A 16,403-nucleotide genomic window follows, 5' to 3' on the forward strand; every position below is an offset into this window, starting at 1 on the left:
GATTTGTATTTTATTTTATTTTATTTTGATTTGGTTCATCTAACTGCAACTGTTGATATATATTTATATTTTGAATTAAAAGGAGGCGTTTCATTTTTGGGACTTACTTTGTATATTTTCGGGTAGTGTTTCCTGTTCATTATTTTTCAGTGCTTTTCAATTCGTAGTAATCATTTTCTTATTTGTCTATCCATTATGGGGCCACGGGGTAATGTCAGTCTTGGTTTTTCCACTGACAATAGAAAGGTTACAGTGTGTTTCTAGACAATGTGTCCCCTGAAAAAGTGCTGTCTTATAGACACACAAATATTTTAATTTTTAATGATTTATGTTTGTTTGAATATCTAAATTAAAATAAAACAAATTTGGTTTTAGCTGCTTTAGGCGCTGTTCCATATTGATTTATTGTTTTAATATTTGATTTGCTTTTGTAAATTGGATTCATTTTCTGATTATATATACATATACATATATATATATACATACATACATATATATATATATATATATATATATATATATATATATATATATATATATATATATATATATATATATATATATATATATATATATATATATATATCAAGTTCACATTTTATTTCACACTTCATTATTTCAATTTTTTATTCGCTTTGAAAAATAACTGCACAGTTACTGATGCGTGCAAACAATTTTCATTTTTTTAACAGTAACTACTAGTTAACAAACATTTCTTACATGCTTACAAAGGATGCAGAAGATGGGTTCAAACTTTAATCTGAGGTAAATAACAGCATGAATCACAGAATAGGATAAGCTGACAAGCTCATGAAAATTGTGTGTTCTGTAGGGTATATATGAGTAACTCTTGTTACATTTATCGCACTCACTAGTATTTTGAAACACTAGCGGGGGCTTCATTTTTCATTGGCGGATGCCCACTACTACGTAGATAACATTATTTTAAAAACATATAATAATTAATATTTTTTTTATAAAGTGGTAGATTTTAAATTTTTATATAATATTTATCTATTGGATACCAATTTATTTAAATGCCAAACTAAGACGAGACGGTCAACTTTAAAACTGGATGCAAGTTTTTGACTAAAACTCAAAGTATTTTTCTTTTGTTGAATAGTTACCAAATCTAACTTGGCATCTACACTAAATACATTGCCATTTATAAGATGCTGTAATTAAAAATGTATTATTTCTTTCTGAAATAGACTGTTAGCAAAATATATTTTCAGCCACTTTTTCTGTATTTGAAAAGCAGGCATGGCGATTATATACGTCAAATGCGGATGTGTCAAAAAATTATATTTAAGGAAATAATCTAATCCCTGTGGCCTTAATGGGGCCACGGGGCAATGTCAGTCTTGGTTTTTCCACTGACAACAGAAAGAATATGATAAATGTAGAATGTAAGATATGATACAAATGGAGATATGATATGATATAATGTAGGATATGATATAATATAATTGTAAGATATGATATGAATATGAGGAATATGAATCTTCATATCGTTGCATTTCCTTTCTGTTATATTGCCTAGCAATTGACGAAAATGCATAAGTGCTTCACAGTGGATTTCGTGAAAAACAGCTTAGGAACTATTTCCTTTCCCTTACGTTTGTTATCAAAGCTAAAATATCATTTCAGAAGTATGATAAAAAAATTAATGTTTTTGCAGTGCGTGTAAAAAATGCTTCCTTCTTTCCCATTTTAATTATAAAACACTCGAAATATTTTGCAATCCTAGATTTTAGAATTGCTCGTACTAAAGCTGGAAAAAAGTTATTTTATTTTTTATAACCGTCGTTGAACAGCCGACCCAATATTTGGGTTTATGACTACTAATTTTGAAGCTAATCCAGAAGACAAGGGGACTCCTGGATCAAGTACTGGGAAAAATTCGCTATCGAGGAGGAATTTTTGATGTTCTGCTCTGTTCTGTTCGGTTTAGCTGGGCTCTTGAATCCAAACACTGGCCCTTTTCCCATTTATCATAAAATACCCATAATGGAAATACATAGTACTGTTTGAACTACTGGTTCAAATGAACCTGAAAATAAAAAGAAAGCACATCAGGGGTGATACGTCGGCATGATGGAAATGCTCCAAATCTAGGTCTTTTTGGTTGGAAGCCGTGAGAGAAGTAGTGTAACTACTTGATTGTCTTTGAGTAGTTCCTGAAGTTCCTTAATTAGGCTTAGGAATTTTGCAGCATAACTGGGGGCATCTTGTATTTTCCTAGTGAAGACTTTATGATTCCGCATTTGTCTGGCACCACAGCCCGTTAAACAGGCCGAGTGATCGCCTTGGCAGTGGACGCACTTATCTGGGAGGGAGATAGGCTTCACACAACGATAAGTGAAATGCGCTCCTGCGTATTTCATACAGGCTGGTTCACTGAAACATGACTTCTGAGTGTGACCAAATTTGTGGCACTTGTAACACTGGATGGTATAGCGCCCTCCGTGAAATTTCTCAATTTGAACTGGCAAAGTCAGTAGTTGCTTCGTGAAAATGAAATCTCGATGTTCTGGACTGTCTGGAAAAATGACTAGAAATAGGGGGAAGAGTTTGTAATCACTTTCAAGCCTCTTTCTGAGTTGCTCGATGATGATTGGACGTCGTCCATTATCCTCTATTTCTTTCCGTACAATTTCTGTTCGGTGATCTGCTGTGAGTCCCCGCACGAGAAATTTAAGCTTTCTTTTCAGGATTTTGACTAGAGTCGGTGGAGATGGCTCCGTAGGTTCAGAATAAGAATTTGCTGGTGTGTGAAATCAGGACTGGTAGAAGTAGGCTCCTGGAATCCATTGGCTTTAAGTCTTGGCTTCTTTTTCTTCCTCGGTCTTTTTGGGGAGGGAATTTTGGACTCGGATTCCTTTACTTCAGTTGTTTCGGTAGTGGGTTCTACAGATGTAGATTCCCCTGGTGGCTGTAAGGTAGGAACTGTAGCTGTGGTCCTCATTGTCGTTTCATGTTGACAAGGCATTTCAGTTTCCATAGGCATAGTCGTCTCAACAGGATCCACGGGAAACAGTTCTTCTTTCTTTTTCCTTTAAGTTCGAAGGACAAATTCCGATAAATGATTCTAATTTTCCTGCTGCCGTTTGAGTAATCTTTCATGACGAGCAGTTTGTTGATCGATGTCATACTGCTTTGTGGAAACATGGACAAACAGGTTACAAACTCCATTCGTTCCGTATCAGTCCTGAGATCAGTGAAGTCTGGTTGCCGCATGGACCTTTCAGTCCACCGCTTCCCGCCTTTGGCACATCGTTGAAACGACATAATCACCGAGCTCGGTCACAACACAACCTCTCTCTAAGAAGACCAGCAGTGATCGAATGATGATATAGTATAATCTTTTGAACAACGGAATTTTTGATGGTATGGCTGAAAGCCTTTATATAGCAAGACGGAAAAGAGTAAATGCTGGTGCGAAAGACATTTCACTCTAGTATTTTTTCGAGAAAAATAAAATATCTGTAACTATCATTATTTCTTTTATAATTTTTGCATATATATAAAATTGCTTCTTTTCTGAGAAAAAGTAGATATTGTTGCATAGTTTAAGAAAAGAATAAGCAAAATCCTCGCGAAAACTAGCTATAACTGAACTACCAGCCTCTACGAACCGCTTTCATCCCTGTTTGGTGAAACTAACCCTCATTCGCGTTGCATGGAGTGAAAAACCACGAAACCCACCCACGGTTAGCCTGACGACAAGGAAACTCTAACCAATGATCCGTCTTCCACTAAGGATATTTTTACGTTAGCACTGTGGCCGGTGTGAACCAAATACGAAATTCGTATCAACCAGTCATCGATGGGATTGCCGGCTCACCTCATTGGAAGGCTAACGCTCTATCCCCTGAAATGTAGATTAAATGAGCACATTACTCAGAAAAGCCTAGAGGACAACATGGAGATCCGGATTAGCATGGGATGGTGACAGGAAGAAGAGTTGTGCTTGGTCAACGATCTTAAGTCCGCTGTATCTAAACCATACCTGCCAGCTTTCACTCTTTCCAAGAATGGATTTTCAGAGTGGTTGCAAAACAATATACGAAAATCAATCTGACTCAAAAATATATATTTATATTTTGATCCCGTTGAAATTCGCTTGCGCAATGATTATTATGCTTTCATATATTTATTGTAATTATTTATATCTAGTGGTGGTCAAACTCATTTATATTTATCATTATAATTCAAAAAGTTAATTGGAATAAACTGAGTATTGCTACCACTTTAAATATGAAAATAAAATCTTCCTGAAAATCCGGAAGAGTTGGCAGGTATGATCTCAACATCTCGCTGTTTAGATGATTACATTTCTCAGTGAGGTAGTTAGGATCACTAGACTCAGCTACTAACTTAAACCGATTGGACGACAGTAAACTTAGATGTTACGGGTGAACTGGTTCATATGCAAATAACCGCAAACAGTTATAATTTAAAATACATAATTTTTAAGTTCTTAAAATATCGTGGATAATTATTAAGGTAATTTTTTTCATTATTTATTTCAGAGTGGTGACTGTTGACGGAGTCTCAGAGCATTAACTCCTACATGAGAAATCCTCCACACGATTTTTTATAAGTAGGGTGAACTAACCAGTGAAGGAACACTTAAGCTTCGCTTGCCTTTTAAAAAATCATATTAATTTCAAAATTCGTAATTTTAGTTAAATGACAGTGTCAACATATTTGCTACTAGTTGCAAATTATGTAAAAAAAATTGTAGAGATCTTACATAATATTGTTTTAAAGTTTTGGAGGTTCAAATAACAAGTAGTAAGAAGAACAAGTGAAGAAACAGCTCTTACCAGTGAATGAACACCCAGTAAAGGAACACTTAATTTTGGTTATTTTTTAATGCTCTTTATGCCATACAAATATTTAAAAAACAAGCCTATTCTTGAAATTATAACATATAAATACTTGGAAAATGTTAACTTTTTTTTTGTAATATGAATTGAGAATTAAAGTGTCAACATATTAACACATACTGTTCATTCACTGGGAAATCTATGCCTAGTAGAGGAACATGCCTGTTCCCTCACTGGTTAGAAGTTGTTTTTCGTATTTTTAACATACTTTTGATGCGGAACATCACTAAAGGTACAAGAAAATTAAAGTTTATCTTTTAGTTTCATTAACTTAGAAAAAAAAAACAGTAAAGGAACACTTTTTCCCTCACTGGTTTTTCATCGTTTGGTGATCCAGTGAATAAACACACCCTTATGTCAAAACTTTATTATGCTATGATGCTTAAGAAAATAAAACGAAACTTCAATAACTATATTTTGAATTCTCTTTTTCACAGTGAGAAAAATAAAACTATTACATGCAATTAATTCCACTTCAAACACATAAGTGCAAACACTCACCTTATAATTGTTTCAAAGAAACAAGGTGTTGCAGAGATAATAACAAATTCAAAATTTTTTTCAGAGAAGTCTATTTGACCAGGTAATCCAAAACATTGCTAGATGACTTCCTATTGTTTGGCAGTAAGCTATTGTTACCAATCAATCTAAAGAAAAACTTTCAAATTCTTTTTTTTAATCAATATATATGAAATGTTCCTTCACTGGGTAGTGTTCCTTCACTGGTTGGTTTACCCTAGTCTGCGCAAACTATGTAAAAAGTGAACCAGTAGTGAACATGAAACCAAATTCTACTTTAAAAGTAATTGAGAGAAAGTTATAATACATATTTGAGAAATGAATATTTGGTGGTTGACAAGTAAATAATTAAAACCAATTATATTCATAAGGTTAAAAAAGAAATTTACGTATATTTGCTATCACTTTCAAATTTTTAATAGATATTCTATTAAATGGCTCTTTCGTAAACTAGTTTACTTTCATAGTGGTCTGATCGGACGACCTATAAGAAACAGTGTGGAGGCTTTCAGTAATAGAAGGCGTTGTTCAGAGCCGACATCGGATTGGAAAGGGTTAAAACCAGTTGTCCAGGCCAATTAATTCTAAATATTCTCCGCATCTCGATGCCTATCACTGGCCTACCCATTGGTGGATATTACTTTAAATCTTAGTTCTCAGTTAATATAAGGTCAAGCCATTTAACAATCCTGCTTATATAGACCTTCAAAATATTTCAAAAATTGTCTTTGGGACGTTTTATCTTTTAATCGTTAACTAAATAATAGTCTCCATGCATTATCAAATATTTTGAATTGTAAGTTTGCATGATTTTAATGATAATAACGAAATAAGAGATTTATTCGAAAGTGAATCCTACCATGGTCTAATCTCATCACATGAATGAGACTTAAAAATAATTTTAGATGAGCAGAGGTTTAGGTTTGCAATTTAATTAAATTGTAAATAACCTAAAAAAAGATGTTGTTACTATTATTTTTACAACATATATTTTGCGGAAAAATATTTATCAGGAATATTGCAAAGCTGATGGTTGTGGTGGAAGATTCAAATGGCACTTAATTTCTGCGAACAGTTTGTAATTGATCCATTTGAATATCTCTTAATGCTAAGATAACTTCATTTACTGCAGTTTTGTCTTAATGACACTATAAAACTCTTTTAACTCTTTCAATTCAATGAACTCCTTACTGTAGCCCACATTCCACCCTTCCAAATATTTCGAATAATTCTCATAAAAGCTATTCAGAAATTTCACAGATACATTCTGCCTAATGTCCATTGCAACGTTGTATGAATAGTAGTAATTATGTTTGTTAATGAGGTACATGACATGGGAAATCGAAGTAAAATGTTCCATTTAAAATAAGCAGTGCAGTTTGCTTAAAAGTAACATCGTAAATGTTTCAAGCTTATGACACCATTAGGAAACATACTCATTTGACGTTAATGGGCTTATTGTAGAAGAATGCATGAAATTCGAGAAGTTTTAACAACTTTAATACTTTACAAATCCAAATTATCACTATTTTACGAATTCTACAAAAATTTTGTATAATTTGCAACATACCTACATAACTTAAGTAACTCCATTAATAAGTTTAATTGAAGAATCTCAAATCTCTTAGTGGTAGTACAAAATATTCGTCAAATACCATCATTAAATTTTTGTCGAAGATGAAACAGTTACGTCCCTTAAGTATTTTTTTCTTTCAGGAGCTCTTATTACAATCCAAAGTATATTTTAGTATTTTTAATTAGAAAAACAAGGCAAATAATTAGTAAAAAATCAGTTTGATTATCGGAATTGTATTTGTATTATAATATAAAATCCAAAAAAGTAATTTGAAAAAATAATATTCAAAACAATATTATAGGTATATAATATACAATATAATATTAATATTTCATTCTTAATCAAAAATTTATCAATAATTTATTTTTCCAATTAAATAATGAATAACTGTTTCTCTTAGAACTAAAAAACTACAAAAAAGGGCAAAATTGAAAAATTATTGACTGAAAACGAAACGTATTTGAAAGATTTTATCTTTAAGGAAAAAAAACACCGGTGCTTTATGCTGTATTTCAAAACTATAAATTATTAAAAGACAATAATAAATAAATTATAAAATAATATTTCTCATTTTTCTTTGACCTAAATTAATACGAAAATAATAAAAAAAAAATTCAAAATAAAAAGTCATATTTTAAAAACCACGTTTTAGTAGTGGAGAATAATAATTAAGAAAAAAATTGAAAAACGAAAAACGTGGGGCGCATGAAATACATAACAGTAATGTTATATTAGTGTGTGTATGTGTGCTCTTGAGAATATGTGTATGTATATCAGTAATTGTAATTGTATCTGAATGTGGATCTGGAATATGCTTTTGTATATGCATATGTATGACTTATGTATATGTGGCTGTGCATGTGTATGAGTAAGAAAATGTGTATATGTATGTGTATATGTACTGTTATGTATTTCATGCGCCCCACGTTTTTCGTTTTTCAATTTTTTTCTTAATTATTATTCTCCACTACTAAAACGTGGTTTTTAAAAATATTACTTTTTATTTTGAATTTTTTTATTTTGAATTTTTTTATTTTGAATTTTTTTATTTTAAACTATGATTTTTTTAATTTTAAATTTTTATTTTATATTTTTAAAAAATTATTATTTTTTAATTATTATTCTTCACTACAAAAAACGTGGTTTTTAAAAATATATATTTTTATTTAGATTATTTTTCTTAGTCAAGAGTAGTCAAAACTACTACAAGACCACTACTAAAGTAATAGAACTTTTATTTTAAATTAGGGATACAAAAATCTTTATAGAAAAACAATACCTTTACGACTTTCATTAGTTTTATGGCTGATGACAACCAAAACAATCTGGAAATGAATGAGGAAAAACTGGATCCTACCACGTGATTTTTCAGCCAATAAAAATACTCCGACAACAAAAATATTTTCACCTGACACGTAATAATTTGAAATAATGGAATCGACAACAAAAGACAATCTCGAAAATATTTTTTTTCTTAAATTTTAATTTTATTTTACTTTGCGTGTCTTTTTTCTCTTCATTTTCATGCATTGTCATCCAATTCTGAACTGTGTGCTAAATTTGAAGTTTGTAGCTAGTCGGGAAGTTAGTTTAAAATTGATTACAAAATTCCACCCGGACAGACATACACGAAGGAAAGTTTATATAAACGTGGTAATAATATAAAAAATCCCCTAATACAGACAAACCCCGCTATAGTGAACACGGCTTATAGTGAACACCCGGATATAGTGAACGAAATGTTCGGTCCCGTGCCTTGCTATACACGTATAATGTTATTTTTTGTAGATATAGTGAACCAAAAAGGTGAGGAAATTGGATATAGTGAGCTTTTTTCTGTCTTCGACAGATTTTTCTTCTTCATTTTTTTGTAATAATTTTGAAATTTCTACTTCAAAGTAAATACATATACCGATTTTTAAAACCATCTATAGAGGGGAATGTAGCGATAAGCATTTTTTCTTGTTTGCTTCTTTTGTCTCACTTTCTCATCCCTAAACAAACCAAGCAGATGTTTCCAACCCAGGCAGATGATGCACCTGTAAGTTGTCAGTGGGATCAATATGCATTTTCTGTCAGAGGGAATGAGTAATTATTCATTATAGGTCAAAAGGTTGAAAACTAATTTGTGTTGATAAGGCCCTCATTTCAACTCCTTTTTGATCTCAGTTTAGTTTTAAAAAAAAGCCTGCGAACGAGTCTCAAATTTAACTATGGCAAACAGTAAACGTAAAACGTTGTCCATTGATGATAAAATGGGCATAATTAGAAAAATTGAAAATGGATGCAATCAAGCTGATATTTCCAGGAAATCTAAACTACCCAAATCTGCAGTTTGTAACGTATGGAAAAATGGACAATTAATAATTTCTGCTCATGAAAAAAATTTAGATGGCAGAAAAAAGTTGAGAAAAGCAGATCACAAGGATGTTGAAGAAGCATTACTAAAGTGGTTCAGCATTCGAAGAAGCCGTAATCATCCAGTATCTGAACAAAATGTTGATGAATTTGCTAAACGATTTTGTGAGACTACTTTTATGTGCTCGAATGACAGGTTAGACAGGTTTAACAAACGGAATTACAGAAATTCAGGAAAAATTATCCGAGAGTCGGGAAGTGTTTCCAAATCTGATGTTGAGGATTGCTCATCAGCTAAAGATTACGAATTTTTCTTTGTACGCAAGACGAGGAGTAATAAAAATTAACACATTTTTTGCTACTTCATAATATTTTTCAGTCATTTATTTGAATAATGTATGATAAAAGTTTGGAGTTTGGGAACCATTAGTCAAATTATCGCGTAACGGATATAGTGAACTCCCAGTTATAGTGAACCAATATTTCGGTCCCTTGAAGGTTCACTATAACGGGGTTTGACATCTTCTGTCGCTTCAGTAGTCGAAGCTTGACTTGGTTCACTGAGAAGGCAAAAGTTATTAAGAAATAATTGTAAAAGTTTTGAACAGATATGTTCTTGTTAATTTTCACTTTAAAGCACTTCTGCAAGCCAATCGGCAGAATCTGATTTTTCTTTTTTTAATTTTATAAACTCAAAAACACAAAAAAAGAACTTTGTTAACATCTATACCCATACTGCAGGCAAAAAAAGATTTATTTTTCCTCACACTCTTCTTCCCCCTTCGCTTGTAATTAGCAGAATTAAAGTGTTTGTACATATACAATGTTGTTGTTGTCGTATGCCATCCTTCTCGCTCCTGTGAAAATGACGGGGTGAGGTGTCGCCCTCTATTTCTCGCTCCCGTGACATTTCCGGGCTCAAGTGTTCAGTAGTAAAGCGCCAATAAGAATAATTCTAATTCATTTCTTTTGCCTGGAAAACATTTTATTTCTCATTTTACACACCAGATGGTAGCAGGATATTTTTGAGGTAATTGTAGTTAGTCAGTTTATTTTAAACTAGATGTCAGCACTAATCAAATACGTGTATTTGTGATTTGTGAAAAAAATATCCTTTTTCATGGCCGTTTTCTTGAAAATTAACCGATCGTTAAGGGGTTAAGGAAAAGGAGGTATGCTTCTTGTTTTCAATTGCGCCAAGAATTCGACTTCTGCCACACACATACATCACAGCCCCTTTATAGGGCCGACCCAATTATGCATCCATTCATTCATCCACAAATAGTAATTTTGACCTAAATCCGAGAATCATCAATATCCAATTCAATACCCCCAGAGGTTTGATTTGTTATGGGAACATGGAGAACTTTGTGACACGACAGATTTAACATGCAACCGTCACCATTTACTGTACTAGGAGTACTCGCCTTGTGGGGATCGAACTCATGACCACTTGGATATGGGCTCTACGCCCTAACAATTAGGTTATCCCGGCCCCATACATATGCAATAAAAACTTTAATAGTTTTTATCTCTTTATTAATCAAATTTTGAAGGAAAAAAATGGCAATCTGATCACTTTATAGAAGTGAGCATACCTACATAACACTTATTACAGTCTCCAATGTGCTCTAATATAGAGGGAAAAGATCCTCTCAAGATCGGAATAATTTTTTGGTTTAGATTTGATGGTTAATTGCAAATTTTATTTGATAAAGGGCAGAGACTTACATCTTATTTAATGATTGCTTACTCTTAAATTGCGTAAGCATCTTATTTAAAAAAATGTAGAAAAATAATGATTTAATGAAATGTTTATTAATAAAAGAAATTTTAATTAATAAGTAAGATTGTGGACAAACTGAATATTTTCTTACTTGTCATTTAAGATTCTTTTCCATACGTTTCGGCAAATAGGCAAAAATGTATATTAATAGTTATAATGTAAAGTTTTACGTCATAAGTAGGACTTTAAACTATTACGCTTTATGCAAATTATTTAAAAAGTAGTAGATAATTAAAAACGAAAGCTTTCAGAATTTTTGGCAATTTTGCAAGAATTTAAAAAACCTCACCATGAATGCTAGATTACAGTAGCAAATAACTTTTGTATAAACTTTTTAATCATTTAGATGTAGTGGCGTAAAAAATAATTTAAAATCAAACTTTCGAGGCAAAAAAATAATACATTAAAACATAGACTTAACTAGTAGACTTAACTAGTAGTACTTATTAGCAGTAGAAATTTTTCCAGAAATTGTAGAAAGTTAGCAGACCTATAAATCATAAATTTTATAATAGTTAAATAAATCGTAAATTTTTTATAGAAAGTGGAGTGATAAGAACAGTTTCTAGAAATTTACGGGTATAAAAATAAAATTATTTTAAATTATTTCTTATTCAACTATTAAATTGTTAAGGCCTGGTTTCTTAGCCTGTCGTCCTAAACGTCGGCGTCAGCTGGAAATCAGCGCTAACCTCTGATTGGTTTATTTGTGAGTTTGATAGTATACGTCATCGAACGCTTATCTTGAGCTTCAATTGCCGTCCAACTCAACTGCAGTTGGATTACAGCGTGACGTTAACCACAGAAGCAATGGCGGACAACATCCAACAGCACATTGAAATCAGCCAAGATTTTGATTTTGACATTAAACATAGCTTCTTCATTAAACATAGCACTCTTCATTTAGCTCAGCTATAATGTGTTTTTTCTTGAACAAAGTCATTATTTGTTCTCTAAAACACTGGTCGACAATAACAAAATCAATACAAATTCAAAATAAATATTTGTTTACGTTATTAACGCATGCGCAATGAGAGATAATGTCTGCGTTGGACCGACTGCTCACGCTGAGCTAACAAAAAAGTATTTTTTTGGCGTCAGCTCTACGTCAACTTTCCGCTGACGCCCAGATAAGGCGTTAGTTCTAAGAAACCAGGCCTTGAGCTAACAAACCAGTATTTTGTTGGCGTCAGCGTGACGTTGACGTCACGCTGACGCCCAGATAAGGCGCTTGTCCTAAGAAACCAGACCTTTACCTATTTTTCAGAATACTCATAAAATATAACTGTTAAAAATATTCATAGAAATACATTTTTGTTTACCAGAATGTGTAAATATAAGTTTTTTGCAGTAAATTTCTGAATACCATATGATATGAAATTAAACGTCATTTTTTAAAAAAAACTTTAACTTCGACCCGTCAGCTGCAGTTGAAGTTTCAAAAGGAAAAGAAAATTTCCATTCACAAAACAAAACGACTAGCATTTAAAATCTGTTTAGAACAGGTAAGAAAAATACATATTTACAGAAAATTGGTTTGTCTTTGTGTTGAATAATAACGGCGTAGAAAAGAACGCTAAAAGTGCAACTGAAAAAGCAAAAAAAAAAAAAACTGGGCAGCTGTTTTGGTAGTACTACTATTATGGCATCAAGACACTGGGTTAAGTCGATTACGATTAAGGTTAGAAAAATTCGAGGAGCATTTTTTATATTCGTTTCTTTTTGAGGATTTGCCAGTGTGTGAGCCCTCTCCGGAGCATGTCGCTCGACGAGCTATTATAGATTTGCCGTATTGTCTTCCAGCCTGTGTCAGATTAAGGTAAACTTTAATCCTTCAGTTGGCTGCATTTTTCTCTGCTGCAACCTGTGCCTCACAGTTCATCTTCTTGGTTTTGACTATTTCGTCACTTTCTTTGTTAATCTTTTTTTTTCTGCAACGGCATCTTACCATTAAACCCAAATGGTTTCTATGTTTCTCTTGATTTCACATAAACGGCATTAATGACGGTACTTTTTTTTAAATAAATACTGAACTAATTCTGGTTTCTGGCAATAATGATATTTGTTTTGATCATGATACAGAACTAATGTTGACTTCCGACACAAATGATGTTACAAGTTTATAATACCAAGCTAAAGATGGTTTCTGGCTCTAATGATATTTCTCAAAAATCTTTTGCAAATATCTTCTTAATAATAATACCGATGTAATGATGGTTTCCCACATTCATAATGATACTTGTTTATGATACGGAACTGATATAATTTTATATTTGTTGTTTTGCATTTTTAGGACACTAATTACCCCCTTGGAAAAGATGAAATTAATGAAGATTACCACTGTCAAAAGCCCATGGCATTTACGGTATTATTTTTCTTATGATACTTTTCATATTTACTTGACCGATTAAGAAGGAAAATTTAAATTAAAATGTAAGGCAGAAAGGCAAATATTTAAATATATTCGGTTTCAAATCCTATGTGACAGTGAGTTTTTAAGAAAAGGAAAATAAAACCGAGTGAAAAAAGATGCATTTCTGAGTTTGAGTAATTGTATCAAAAAAACATCCATATGAAAAATGTCACCACAAGTTTAGTAAAAAATTAAGTATTTTTTAAAAACTCAGAAAGTTCTCACCAAGTTTAAACGTTTTTTTTTTGTATAAATTATGACTGTTTTTATCTAAGGAGTTTATTTTTGTGCTTCATACTAAAATTTCAAAAAGAAAAAGTAATAAAGAAATTTTTGTATTATTTTCTAAATTTAATTTCCATAGAAAAACAAAAAAGTGTTAATGCCCTGAAACTAAACGTTTGAGAATAACATTCTTCGTGTAACATTCAGTTTTCTTACCAATGCCTATGCTGGTACAAAAAAATTCTTATTTCTTATTGTTTCAATAAAAATATGAAAGATTTTAAATGCAAAAACAGATCAATATTCAAAGATTTATTTATTTTTTTTTGCAATGAAAATATAGCATTTTTTGGGAAAAATACAGTTAACTGAGTAGCTAATCATATTAAGTATTAGCCCAATAAGTAAAGCAATTTGTTTATCTATTATATATAATTCTCTTACGTGGCTCCCAAATTTTGGCTGTATTTCTTTTCCGCCGGTGGCAACGTTTGTTTTGTTTTGAAAACACCAAAGCTTCTGCCTTTTAATGATGTGTTTCTGATCTAATATATATAATTCTCTTACGTGGCTCCCAAATTTTGGCTGAAGTACTTTGTACAACTAAATAAGATTCTTTTCACAACAGTTAAAAATTTACTTTATTTTCTTCATTCATAGAGAAAACAGTCCGCAAAGAATTCTGTTAGGTTTAAAAACATTTCGCTAAAAAAATAACGAATTCTAAAAGAAATAAAAATAAACAACTTAAAAAATAAAAATGCTGTTGCCAGCCATAAAATGTTTTGAAAGTTAACTCAGCAACATAAATCAAAATGACATAGAAGCGCAACTAGATCAAAATTATGATACCTGAGCGCTTGATGTAACAAATCCTTCAATTCTAAAAGTGTTATATCGCCAAATGCCCAAATTAACAATTGTGTTGTTAAAGAAATTCTATAAAAAGTTTTGAATAAACAACCTACTTCTACAACTGCTTCTTGAAGAACTAGGCTCATTGATTAAAAACATTGTTTTAATTTTACAGTACTAACTTTACTTCTTTCATTATTGCTATGAACCTCTTTCATTACATTTTACAACTTCATGCTAAATTTGAGGACTTCAAGTTGTTTTGTGGTTGAATACTGACATTTAGAAATGTGTACATAAAAAAATAATATTTAGAGGTTAAGAGTTGCCTAAGAAAAATTTTAATTGTTGACAATGAACTTAACAATGGAAACAATCGTTTTTGGGAAAAATTGAATTGTATTGTTGACATCAAAACTAAAAATATTGTGTTTCAACTTAGCAATACTACCTTAATTTAAACTTTAAAATTGCCTCGGAGAAATTTGAATTGTTAGCAATGACTTAAACAAAAAGTTTTATTTTAACTGACAAATACTATATTATAATTTTAACTTTTTCTATGACTATACTCATTTTTTTACTCTTTTCTTTGTTTTTTATACATTTTATTTTTTTGTGATAAAATAAAAAACTTAAAGTTGTTCTGCTTCTGAGCACTGATGAAAACACAAAATGATGGGCTTCATCAACAATCAAAAATATATACATTTATTTTACAAATTCCATATTATTAAGGTGGCGCCCTTCAGAGAATTAAAAATACAAAATTATCTTCATCAAAGCCGATGCTTTACATCCGGCGTTCAGTGGCAGACTACTATTTCATATTGTATTACAACACATGGCTTTAGCACTCTGGTGGGAAAGACTTTAAAACAAAACTTACAACAGTTACTTTTCTCAACAACTGAAATTTAGAATAGTGTGATTAAGAAAAATATGTTAACTGTTTGCAATTTCAAATTAATATTGAAATGTACAGGTTTAGAATTTTCTACAGTGACAAGTTTTCGGAACTTCAGTATTCAAAAAAGTATACAAAAACTAGACGTTAAGAACGTATCCAATGAGCGAACAAAGCGAGCATTGGATTGCGAAGCAATCCGAAATGAACTGTGAAAGCAGTTCCGGGGGTTGGTGAGCGCCAGCGAGCAGGGGGCGAGGCCTCCTAGTTTAAAATAATTGAGTAACTAATTATGCAAATTAAAACTACAATATAATTATTTTCATGTTACTGTCTTAATTTAAAACATAAGGAAGTAAAAAAAAAAACAGCAGCAAATTAGAATGTAACAATGATTTCAATTGCTTATTTTAATGCTTCAGTTCAAATGATGCTGCTTTTGCTAATTTACGATAGTTATTGTGACTATACATTTTAGAAATTCCTTAATTTTGCTTAGATATATGAATTATTTTCTGATTACTATATTCTATTATAAGTATAATCTTTTCTCTTTTTACTTCGTATCACTTTGCATCTTCTTTTCTATTAGTTCCAAATCTATATATATAAAGATGATTGTATGTTTGTTTGTTTGCGTGTCTTTTATACACTCTTAAACCATCCAACTGAAAGCGATGATATTTGGCAGATAGATAGATCGAAACACGAGAACAACATTAGAACAGTCTACAAAAAATCGTTCAAGCAAGATGAGCAGAAAACGAAATGGAATTTTCCGATTGGTTAAGCGTTATACAATTTTTTTTTCTTTTTGAAATTTAAATGCAGACGATTCAATTTTTCCAAGTATTTTAAAGATAACATCA

This window comes from Parasteatoda tepidariorum, chromosome 5 (genome assembly GCF_982258835.1).
Source record: "Parasteatoda tepidariorum strain Cologne lab strain chromosome 5, Ptep-v5.0, whole genome shotgun sequence".
NCBI classification, from domain to species: domain Eukaryota; kingdom Metazoa; phylum Arthropoda; class Arachnida; order Araneae; family Theridiidae; genus Parasteatoda; species Parasteatoda tepidariorum.